We start from the raw sequence: 12735 nt of genomic DNA on the forward strand, positions 1-12735 counted from the left end.
TGGGTCAGCCCCATCATGGCTATCTAGTTCTCGCAATCCCAGATCACATAGTTCTGCACTTGACCTCTTGTCTGTTTAAATTTTGGTTCGTCTTGGCTCATCCCGTCCTCTGCGATTCAATGTTATGATATGATACATGGCCTTCATTTGTGTGAGTGACACCAATGTGACCATGGTGCCCCATGCCTGACAACTAAGATTTGATTGGAGGTAGCTTAGTGCTCTGTCTTAATGAACATTATATAACTGATTTAAATTCTGGTACAGCGTCTATGAAATCATAGCTGCTGGATAGGCTCCTGCCTTTGTAACATCCTGCTAAAAACACGACGCATCTTATTTTTCTTTCAACCCCCTATTTCCAATCATAGATTTGTACATAGTATTTTACAAATAAACCACCAATTTTCAGATAATTGCACCAGGAAAGTGACAGCTCTATTATACTTGGTCTTTTGCTTAGAAAAATACATTAATGATGAAGACACATTTAGATCTTTAGCCCGAGAAAGACTGTTTTCAGCATTATTCAAGTTTATTCTATGTATTCATCTTATTTTATTTTTTTTATTTTCAGGAAAAGAAAATAGCTATTAAATTTGGCAGAATTGCTGTTTGGGGATTTCTGGCTAAGAGCATTCCTGCTTCAGCTTCGGTAGAACTATATAGGAATTAGATCTGTGTGTGAGATTTTCAGCTCTGGGGTTGTTGGGCTTCACTTTCAGAATCCTGTGCCTTTGTGCAGCCATGAAACAAGGCCAAGTCTTTGATGTCTTCAGATGGGAACTTTGTCAAGTAATGCTTTCTATAATTGAAATAAAATTGCAATTTTGTTATGCAGGAATAGGTGTTCTTTAAGGCTAAAATTAAAAGCGAATGCTTAAGCCATAACTTATTTTGTGGTTTTGTAATTATCTTCAACTTTGTTGATTGTGGAATAATATTCTCCCCTGATCACCACAGCCCCACTGGACTGATAGTGAACCAGAACTTCCTATATTGGAAAGTGGCTTTTCTTGTGTGTTTGCACTTTGGAGAGAAAACATTTTCCTCTGAGGATTTAGTTGGCTTACCTCTCTTTGTGTGCAACCATAGCGAGTTTATTTTTCAAGAATGTTTTATTAGACAGCCAATTTGGTAAACTTAGTCCCGCTTCATTTAAAACTATCTTATGTGTATATGTATGTGTGTCTCTGTGGTGTGTGTGTGTGTGTGTGTGTACAAGTGTGCAAGAACACATGCCTGTTTGCATGAACTCAAGGAAGTCAGAGGAGGGCACTAGAGGTGTACCACTTTGGAGGACACTAGGTATCCCCATCTGTCACTCTCTGCCATATTTCTTTGGGAGGAGGTCTCTAAATCTGGAGCCCAGGTGGGGACCAGCAGTCCACTCACAGTTCTAGGATTACAGAGATGTGTAACCTTCTTTGGATTTTTGCACAGATGGTAAAGATTTGAACTTGTGTCTTCATGCTTGTTCAAAAAGAAGTCTTACACATTGAGCCGTCTCTCCAGAGACCTTAAAGCTATTAATCTTTCTACCAAATCGAAGGTGTAGAGTCATGAAATAGTGGATATTTATATTTGTATTCCTTATTTTTAATTTTTCTGGATTTCATATACAATTGCTGTATTTATGTCATTCTCTCCCTCCTCCTTCCAATTACCTGCCATGTCCCTCTACTTCTTCTCAAATGCATGCTTTTCTATTCTTCAGTTATAATATTCACAACACACACACACACACACACGTGTGCATATGTTTATGAGAACAACCTGGTGAGGTCATTTAGTACTGTTCACAGGTGTGTAGGACTGACTCACTGCGGTTGACTGATTCCGCCATTGCCAGCAAGGATAAATTGCCCAGTGCTGTTCTTCTAACTTCTGTGAGAATGTTTGCTTTTGCTCGTGACAGCACATCTGAAGTCGCTGTTAAGCAAGTAAGACCCGATTCTAGTTTCCCTCATGTTGACTTCTGGATAGAAATCTCAGAAGATGACATCACATGGTTCAGAAGAATCCCCGCGCACCACGCCAGTTTATGAAGAGACAGTGTGAACCCATGTCAAGAACCCTAGGTAAAGCACCATAGATTTTGAGTGAGAAGTGAGGGTGTGCCTCGGGTCTTCTGCTTCACCTTGTGTCCGAGCTGACCCCCGGGGTCTAGACGCGTGTAGCTTGTGATGATGGTCCCTATAACCAATCTGTTTCCCTCTCCTCCCTTGTCTTAGATGAAGCTGCTGTTATAGGAAGGTGTGAGCAAAGTACTGTGTCTAATTCACTTAGTCATTTTAAGACTTTGTAGTTGAGAAATTGCTACCTCAGTCTCCGGCCTTCTGATCTAGCCCAAGGAAGTACAAAGAAGACCCCAGCAGCTTCCTCAGCCGTGTGAATCTCCACTGAGGCTGTCTGCATCAGGTACAGCCAGGAAACTAGGATTTTTTTTTATTGATTTTTATTAAGCTCTACATTTTTTCTCTGTTTCCCTCCCTGCCTCTCCTCTCCCTGCTTCAACCCTCCCTCAAGGTCCCATGCTCTCAATTTACTCAGGAGATCTTGTCTTTTTCTACTTTCTATGTAGATATATGTAAGGCAACTAGGATTTTAAGTTTGTGTTGCTTCTAAATCAGGATTGTGGATGTATCATAGACTCCAGGTTACTCGTGGTTTGGAGACACCAAATAGATTTTCTTCAGTGGTTCATCTCCCTCTATTTGATTTTGTACATATTTATCATAGCTTGGCTATGAGCACTAATCTGAGCATTCTCTTCTAGAAACATCCATAGTCTAAACATGTGTTTATGTTATGACCTGTATTCTGTTATGGGGAATTTAGAGGGACATTTGCCTTTCAGACATTTTGGGTTTATTTTTCCTTTCCCTTCTGAAAATGTATCAAAGTCACATTGAATTCCCTGTGATGGAATGGTTGCTGTTTTCCTCTGAGTGTTTTCATGTCTGATGGAAGATATGGCGGCATTGCAACAACAGATAATGTCAGAATCTGAAGAGCTCTTTGATGGTCTCGTGGTCCTAGTATCTGGTGATGGATCTGGGTACATGGGTCCTATCATCACTGTTCGATCCTGCAGCTCAGCTGGGCCTTCGCACACAGGACGGGAGACATCACCATCCTCTGTCAGAGCTTGAACAGGCAGACTGGCAAAAGGACAGGTCATTTTCTACAAACCTTTTTCTTGGTGTTGACTGAAAAAAAAGCTTTTGAGGGAAAGGTGGGTTGTGGGGTATACTGGGGTGCCTGGGCTCATTTCTTAGTCCTTGCTGTGCTGTGTAGAGAGCTCATGGTCATCACTCTCCAGAATGGAAAGCGGATGCTGTGAGCTGTTTTAAGAACCTAAATTGGCTTCTGTAATGAAGCTGAAGTAACTAGGGGAGGCCCTCTAGGAGGAAGAGGAGGTGACCACTTACCTTTCCTTCTCTGCCTCTCTCTGCCATTTCTCCATCAGCTCTCTGCAGGGAAGCTCTGATTTCCTGCGAGATTGTTTCACTGCTAAATTGACAGGAAATCAAGAGCACAGTAAGCTCCCAACATCGTCTTTTTAAGTGACGAAGATTTTACAAGCAGCCAGGTCTCCCGTGGGAGACGCAGGGAGGTGACCGATAAAACCACCCAAGGGACTGGGAACAGGATGAAGGGAAAAGACATCTATCTTAGTTTAAAACACTTCATCCATCCTTATAGATTTTGTCCCCACACTACCTGCTAGAATTGCTTATTTTTACATATTTTTCATAACCTAAAAGAACAAAAGGATCATCTGAAATCTTTCTTCCCCTTGCTGTGTTCAGGTCAGGGCACCCTGATCATCCTAGCTTCTTCTATGGGACATCTTGTGACTCCAGCTTTCGGCTAGTGTGTTCATGCTTTGCAGCACAGCCAGGGCATGTATTCCTGGAGCAATAAAATAGGTCCTATTGTGCTCTAAAGGGATGTTAAGGACCAGATCCTGGTGCCCCATTATGGTTAGATTAGAAGCTGATTGCTGACAATATCTTTTTTTTTTTTTTCTCTCTGCAAAAAGCTGCTAAGCATGCCATTGCTTGTGAATTTAAAAAAAGCGGTGGGGTGGATATGTGGAGAGATAGAAGATAGTATGTCCCAGAAAAGATTTGGTATGTGCGTAAATGTCAATTTATTTTGTGATATAGGCAGTAATATCTGTCTGTCTGTCTGCCTGCTTATCTATCTATCTATCTATCTATCTATCTATCTATCTATCTATCTATCTATTCATCCATCCATCCATCTACCTACCTACCTACCTACCTACCTACCTACCTACCTGTCTTTCATGCAATATAGAGACAGTTCATTTGACTTAAAATTAATTATGTAATGAAAGGAGACAATGCATATTAGTATTTGAATACATTCTCAGTGTAGCTGAACATGCATCATGTAGAACAGAATTAATTTACTCAGAAATGTTTCTGTGCAAATGGTGAGACTTTGTTGCAAACTGCTGTGGGTCCTCCACAACCTGGGTTCAGGTCTTGAGATGGGGAAGGGGTATCAGCATGAAGAAATAAATTGTCCCACCACCAGATGAGTTTCACAAAGTGGTTAGCCCCAAACAGCTCAAGCCATCTTTATTTATACTTCAAAAACAAAAATGTTTTTCCATCCTAACAGACAAGTTTTTCTCACCTTCCAACGTTAGCCTCCAGCAAAACCCAAATATGTCAAATATGTTTTTTTCCCCAACTTTTACATCAGAGCATCTTTTAAACTAAAACCAACACTTACCATTTTGCTAGAGGTTCTAGTAGATATAACAGTGACACACAATTTACCAAGATCTATTCAGACTGCATCCAAGAAACAAGGGGCTCTGGAGTAGGTTGTTTTCTTTGAAACATTATGGAAAAAAATGCATGTTAGAGGAAATGGCATTTGCATCACCATAGAGGCAGTGGGGAACTGCCCTGCATGATCCCCTTTGAAAGCTCACTTTCATTTCCATATTTGAGAGGAAAACAAATCATGTTGCTTGAGGCAAGTGTGAGACAGGTAAGGAAAGGTCATGCCTTTAGCAACAGCTAAACAGAACGGCTTAATATTGATTAAACGGTTCATTCTGGTGGTGAAGTGAGTCTGGCCTTATAAGGACACAATAAAATAATTACCGTTGGGGAGGGAGAGAGGAGAGAGAGAGAGAGAGAGAGAGAGAGAAAGAGAGAGAGAGAGAGAGAGAGAGAAGTATAGATGCTCCTTGTTATCTGTCTGTGGGTCAGAAATCATAGGGAAAGGAGTGTGGATGTTAAGGGCGGTAGGAAAGAGTTGTGTTTCTTTCTTGGCAAAGAAACAGAGCAGCTTAGTGAAGTCTGCCCCAGTGAACACTGGTTCTACGGATGGGAAAGGGACAGGTGAATGACACTGGAGGACAGGCAAAATCAACCTGAAGATGGGGACGATGGCTTCCTGGCAGTGAGTGTTGGGTGTATGTATAATCTTTAAGAGTTCCATAGCGTTATTTGATGCTATTCTTGACAATTTTAACTTGACAGCCAACAGGCACTGGTGTTTTTCACTTCTCCCACTTATGGGGCTGGTCCTAGCTGTCTCCTCCTCACAGTACTTGCCCCTGTGGAATGACCACATCTCTAAGAACCTGGACCAGGCCAAGCCTTCTCTTTTTCTCTCAAAAGTTTTCCTGAGGAGAGGCAAATGAGTCAGAACAAGGATTAGCAAGCTCACTGCCCTCACTGCATCCTCTAATGCTTTGGATCCTGGGAAGATTAAAGTTGGATATGTTCCCTATCTCAACAGCTCTGTAAAACTTTATGTCATGTATTTCTTTGTATAAATGCAAATCAGAGCCTTATTTAATTATCCATGGTTATTTTTGCTTTTGCTTGATTTTCTCAATGCTTAATTTTGTGCCTTGATGTTGGAGCTATTTCAAGCAGCACTCTGAACCCTGCTATAATGAACTGAAAATTAATAAGTAAAAATAATCAGAAATCTTTCTAAGCTCATGAGTTTCCTGGTGTAACCTCAGCTCTCTGCTGAGTTGGTGAACATCCTTGATCCTTTGTCAGGGGGTAAGTTTTGTGTATGACTATGTCTAACAGACTTGCCTCTTAGCATATGTGGGTTTCAAAAAATAATAATGATCTTACTAATAGCAAAAGATCACACTATGTCCCATGGGTGAGGAAAATACTTCTGTACCTTTCTTCTCCTAATCTTCTTTATTCCTAAGAATAACTCCCTGCTGTCATTTCATTGTCATTGATGGTGCTGTTTTGCTCTTTAATTCCTAATCTCTGTGGCTTGCCTTCTAATTTCTATAGAGGAGAAACAGAGATACACATTCTCCCTCTGGTGAGCTTATTGTTTCTTAGTTAAACTGTGTAGCTCAAAATTATTAACCAGCTCTCAGGAGTAAGTAAGGATTAGAACCGGAACTGTTTCCCGGGCATGTTGTTGGGTCTTTGGAATGAATTTCACGTAGATCCTTTGTATAATTGAGGATGACTAGTAGACAAAATTAAGGCCGTAAACAATTGGGGGACCCCTGAACTTTCCTTTGCATTAGGTTGTGTGATAGGGTTGTCTCTGCTTCATTACTTCTTCCATACACAAATTTTCTTGTGGAATTCTTTAGGTACATGGAGACTGGCTAGACTACTGACCCACATTCTTCTCAGGCTTGTGCCTGCATCTTTAACTGTTTTTACTCCCATAGGCCTCATCCAGTTTCGCAGCCAGAGTTAATCATATCTTATTTCTTTTTGGTTTTTATCTTTTAAGACTTGCAAGTATTTGCCTTTGTTCTTCTCTGCCTCATCTTGTCTTATCCTCAACTATCCATTATCTGAGACCTGGCATACTAGACTGTACTACCCTAGACCTTGAATTCTAGCATTCTATAAAACTTACCAAATTTTCAGTACCACATGGAGCACAGAACCCAGTTCCCATGTCTTGGAAGCATTTCTAGTCCCAATTCTACCCTGATTCTGGAAGGTGCACACGAGGGAAGCCTAGGAATTCACATGTCTACTACAAAAGCAGTCCTTCTGGCTTTTGTGACCTGTACCTTCTGATGAGTTATGAAATTTGTAACTCTAGTTTTCCAAATCAAGTATTTCTTTTTAGCTCGGGGACTCTGCTTGGTCAGTCCTTTGATATTTATTGTGTACCTGATTGATTTTTCTCTCCTTGTCTATTTAGGTCAATTCCCTTGTCATGTGCTTTACCATGGTAGGCAAAGGTTTGCACATGGGAAGTCATTTGATTTAGAGTTTATAATTCATTTATGATTTTAAAGATTGCCTTAGTTTACTGGGGGAAATTCTTGAACACTTGCTAGTTTTAGAAATGATTTCAGGCTGGGCAGTGGTGGCACACACCTTTAATCCCAGCACTCGGGAGGCAGAAGCAGGTGGGTCTCTGTGAGTTTGAGGCTAGCTTGGTCTACAGAGCTAGTTCAGGCCACAAAGCTATAGAGAAACCCTGTCTCAAAAACCAAAAAGGGGTGGGGGGATAATTTCATCAAAATGACAGTATAGTATGAAAACAAACCATATAATAAAATTTACACCACGGGGGGGGGTCACTAAAATTTTTGTATTTTTACACAGCTCTTAATTTTAACCTTTGAATAGTCCTTGAGGTATTACTTATTAAGACTGTCTCCCGAATGAAAGATTATTTCAACTTGCAATTGACTTTTTTTCTCCTCCCTGGGAGGGCCCATGAGATGGTCAGATGCTTTGGTTATAAAGTGCTGTCTCCTCACCCGTCTCTAACAAGTATGGGGCTGTGCTGACAGAGCCACCTGCCACCCGCTAGGCGATGTCACTATGCCTTGTAAAATGGGAGGCAGTACATCCAAAATGGCAGTGGTCCTTTGATGTCTCACTGATGCTTAGAGCTTTCAGAACTGTTGAAGGCATGCTTAAGTCAGAATCAGGGAACAATGTCAGAGGAAATAAATACCCACATTTTGGCAGCAGCTTAACTCTATTAAAATTTAGGAATGTTCAAAGGCACACATATGGCATTTGACTTTGTTCCCTTTGCTAATCTATTGCTGGCATGCAGTGTTCAAACTGGCCTTTTGAGCTTTGAATTATCACTCTGCCTAATTCTTTTTGGCAATCTTTTGCCAATATTGTCCAATTATGATTTTGTTAAGTAATTGGTAGTGTGGAAGTGATTTTTTTCTTATATAAAAATACTGGAAAGAAAGTGAATTACATTAAATATATTTGACTTTTTACTTTAATCTGAAATGGCCAAATGTCTCTTTAAAAATCTTTCTGAACATTTGAGGAAAACGCCACTAAATGTTGTGTGTGCACTAAATCACAATTAAGGGACTGGCATTTTAATTCAAAATTTAGACTCTACTTCTCCCTTAAATTAATAGGATTTCCTTTCTGATCTTTCTTGGCTGATTAGCTATGTGGGATTCACAGCTGCAGAGTTCCTTGTGTCAGAGAGGGTAGAAGAGACATTTTTATAGATTTTCCGTCACTAACTTAGGACTCAAGCCTGCTGTGAGGATACAGTCATGGACAGACCTCTGCAATAGCCAATAATATGTTCTTCGGGAGATCACTGGAGCCCTGTGGCCCCTGGTGGCTCGAGTCTCCTCACACCCATTCAGCCCTCCTTGGGAGAGCCTTTGGGCAAGGCCTAGCCTGTCTCCCAAGAATGTCTCACTATGCAGAAGTTTCATGAAGAAACCTACCTAATTTTGGCAAAACCCTCTGACCAACCTAGTTGTCTGGCAGGAGTTTTTCCCTCCGTTGCAAATGGGAGAAGTTTGGCTTTGGCCCCCCAATAACAGTCACACAAATCCTGAATCCTACCACATTTGTCCCTGCTCCCGTGTGTTTTCCTGGGCTGAAAATCAGTTCAGCCACTGTCTATTAAATAAACATCTTTCTCCCAGCTCTGCTCAAATACCTTTCCCCATGCGATGTTTCCAGATGCCCCTCCTTATTTTCAAAGCAGAATGGCTTATAGCACTTCATGTACTTATTATTCAATTTTGATATCCACTGAAATAATTAATAGATTATATTAATATTTTCTGGTTCAGAGCTGCCTGCAGGTTGGTTCATGGGGCCGTCTCATGTGAACTTCCTAAACTCTCCTGGCACTTTCGCAGTGGTGGATAGCATCCATCTCTTCTCTGGCGTGTGTCACAGACACCCAGTTGGAAGCCAAGGCAGCTCCTTGTTCTGTGCTTTCCCTCCTCCTGCCCCATGGCTGCCTGCTGAGCAGCTGCTTAAATACTGGTGTTCCTTCTGTTTTTCTCCAAAGCTTCCCTGATGCGAGAGTCCATCCGCCATCTCCGTGATTGTGACTTACTTTACTCTTCCTACAAAGGAACAGTACTTTGGATTCTCAATGCATTGTAGAAGCTTTACAGAGTGACTGGTGTCCAAGCTCTTCTGTTACACAGTTACAACCAAAGGAACCAGAATCTGGAATGAGAGTGAAGCCTTAAATCACAGGAGGCTGTGCCTACACCACGATCTAGGCGTTCACGGGTAGGATGGCTAGAGAACCAATGATACGAACAGCCTGGGGGGGTTCGGCTTCACTCATTTAGAAAATCATCTCTCCTAGGAAATACATTTTTCCCAAGACATCCCATCAGTCATATGTGTATGTGTAAAACATTCACATGGCGTAATCATTTGATATGTTTATTGTACAGTAGGTTCTCATTTGTTGTTATGAAACTGAAATACTCATTTGTCAAGTTTATTTATATACCCATTGACTGGTATGCTATTAATATCAACATTGCCATTTTAGTCGTTCTAAACTAAACTTATCTTAGCTAATACTTAAAAGCAAAAATCTTGCATATTAATGAGGTGCTATGTGGGATTTCGATGCATGTACACATTATATAACATTTAAACAACGTTGAATATTTTATCTCATAGAACACTTTTTCTTTATATTAAGGTCATTCCAAATCATTTCTTCTAGCTTTCCTTTGTTATTAACACATATTCTTTGTACAATGAATTTCATTATAACATTTGAATGATATTTGTGTTTATTCTTTGGGAGTTTCATCCATGTGTGCAATGAATTTCACCTTTCCCTCTAATGCCTCCAAAATACCTCCAAACCCTACTTCCAACTTCATGTCCATTTTTACTTTAGCTCTCTCAACCCAGTCAGTACCACCTATCCACACATGGGTGTGGGGCTGTCCACTGGAGCATGGCCAACATACTGGGGATCAATCTTATAAAAAAAAAAAAGAGAGAGAGAGAGAGAACTCATTCTTGATCTCCTAGGAGCCAACATTGTCAGTAGCTCCTCTGCCAGGTCCTTTAAACTCTTTGATATGTCCAGTGTATCAGTGTGCTCTAAAGCCAGCCAGTGCATAACAGCACATCAGAGCCTCTTGCTGCTCTCCAATGGCAGTTTAGCACTCCCCCAACCACCCTTCTTTCTCTCTCCCCAATTGCGGTGGTTTGAATGAGTATGGCCAGCATAGGTTCATAGGGAGTGGTACTATTAGGAAATGTGGGTGTGGCCTTCTTGGATTGTGTGGGAGAATTTTCTGTATTCTGTCACTCATGTTTTAAATAAATGCTGATTGGCCAGCCAGGAAATATAGGTGGGAAAACCAGACAGGAAGTAGAAATGATGTAATGAGAACAGGAGAATTCTGGGAAGGAGGAATCTGATTCTTCCCACTCCTGCCCAGACCACCGAAGCAGCAGGATGTGATCTGCCCCACTGAAAAAATGTACTGAGCCACATGGCTAACATAGATCAGAAAAATGGGTTAATCAAGATGTGAGAGTTAGCCAGTGAGAGGCTAGAGCTAATGGGCCAATCAGCTTTATAACTTATAGAGATCTTTGTGTGATTTTTTTTGGGGGTGGGGGGGCTAAACAGCTGGGGGTGCTGGGCAGGACAGAAACCCCAACAAACAAACAAGTCACCCCATCCATGTTACATAGGATGAAGTGTGTCACTTGGCTTTGAGGTTTCAAAGAGTCAGCTCAGGCCCAGGATGGTACTCTGTTTCTGCTGACTGTGGACCTTGACATAGAACTCTGGTCTACCTGTCCAGTAGCATGTGCCACCATCTTTCCTGCCATGATGGACTAAACCTCTGAATTAATTTTAGTCAGCCCCAATTAAATGTTTTTTTTTTTAATAAGAGTTGCCATGGTTGTTGTGTCTCTTCACAGCAGTAGAAACCCTAATTATGACAGAACTTAGTACCAGGGATGTAGATATTGCTATGATAGGCTGAATTGTGTTTAAGCCTAAAGGAATAAGGAACGCTCTGAGACTTTGGACTAGAAAACTGATTGGACATGTTAGGCAGGGCTTAATGGACCATATTAGTAAAAACACGGAAGACAGTGGTTCTGAGGGTGATTTAAACTGTGGGGGCTAGTTGAAGGAGTTTCAGAGGAGAAGAATATTAATGTGTGGCCTAGAGACTGACCTTGTAATATTTTGGCAAAGATTGTGGTTGCTTTCTGCTCTCATCCAAAATGTCTGTGGGAGGCTAAATTGAAGAGTTAAGGATTAACGGCTTTAGCAGAAGTGATTTTCAGACTGCCTATTACTGACTGTGTTGTTTGGTTATTAGTGGCCATACTTACGAAGATCTATACTGAAAATGGGCAAGCTTCGCAAGAAAAAGTATACAGTGTACACCAAGAAGTGAAAACAGAGTAAAGAAAAGCCTGCCATTAAATGGAATAAAGGGAGTGATGACCTCAGTGCAAATCCCACCCAGCACAGCTTCCAACTTGTGAAAAGGAATGAAAGAAAAGTTTAGTGCTGGGTGTGTGGGGCACCCCTTTAGCCCCAGCACTAGAAAGACAGAAGTAAGTGGGTTTCTGAGTTTGAGGTCAGCATGGTCTACAGGGGGAATTCTGGGACAGCTAAGCTTAGGCAGTGAAGGAAGTCACTGAAAACAGAATGCTGAAGATGCAGTTGAATCAGGAGGCCTTGTTCCAGCCCCAGCAAGCAGCAGAACTTGGCAACTTCAGTCTGTGGTTGTGACTTTAGTGATATAGATGGAAGAAAGGGGTTGTGGAATATCCCCCCAGGGCTAAGGAAAGCTGCTGAGGTCAGATGTGTGTCAGAGCCTTCACTGGGCTCACGAAGGTCGTTGTGTGACGCTGTTAAGTTGAAGCCTGGATTGCATTGGAGATCCAAAAATGTTGGAGATGCCAGGGCTCTGGGATACCTGCTGGGAAAAGCTGCTAATGGGGAGTGGAAACAGCCCAAGAGAGAGAGGTGTGTTGCTGTCAATAAAGCTGAAAGGAGTTGGAGATCTGAAGAGCACTTTGACATCAGACACGGAGATGCAGAGTTTGAAGGTTGCCCAGCTGGTGTTTGGTCTTCCTTTGGTCCAGTATTTCCTCACTGTGCTCCCTTCCATGTATTTTAGAATGGTGATACATAATCCTGTGACACTGTATGTTGGAAGTATGTGATCTGCTTTTTCATTTTGATATTATGGGGATTTACACTTACGAGATTGCCACTAGACTTTGAATTTAGGACTTTTAAGCAGTGTGGAGGCCATGATGGACTATGGATGGGAACATATGAAGTTTGACTGAATGCAGGTTTTGCAGTATTTGTGGCTACAAGCATATGGGGACCAGGAAGTAAAAGGCTGTGGTTTAAGTAAGAATGACTTCCAACAGTTCACTGGGAGTGGCACTATTAGAAGGTATGGCCTTT

At 41.5% G+C, this 12735-nt stretch overlaps 1 protein-coding gene and 1 long non-coding RNA gene across 5 annotated transcripts in view; one reads left to right on the forward strand and one right to left on the reverse strand.

The window, feature by feature from the left end:
* LOC126513263 (uncharacterized) overlaps window positions 1–12735 on the reverse strand; it is a 575392-nt gene that overhangs the window by 358515 nt on the left and 204142 nt on the right. The window lies entirely within an intron of this gene.
* Inpp4b (inositol polyphosphate-4-phosphatase type II B) overlaps window positions 1–12735 on the forward strand; it is a 696298-nt gene that overhangs the window by 134613 nt on the left and 548950 nt on the right. The window lies entirely within an intron of this gene.

Source organism: Alexandromys fortis, unplaced genomic scaffold, assembly GCF_014885135.2.
Source record: "Alexandromys fortis isolate MF-2015 unplaced genomic scaffold, M_Fortis_MF-2015_v1.1 scaffold_127, whole genome shotgun sequence".
NCBI classification, from domain to species: Eukaryota; Metazoa; Chordata; class Mammalia; order Rodentia; family Cricetidae; genus Alexandromys; species Alexandromys fortis.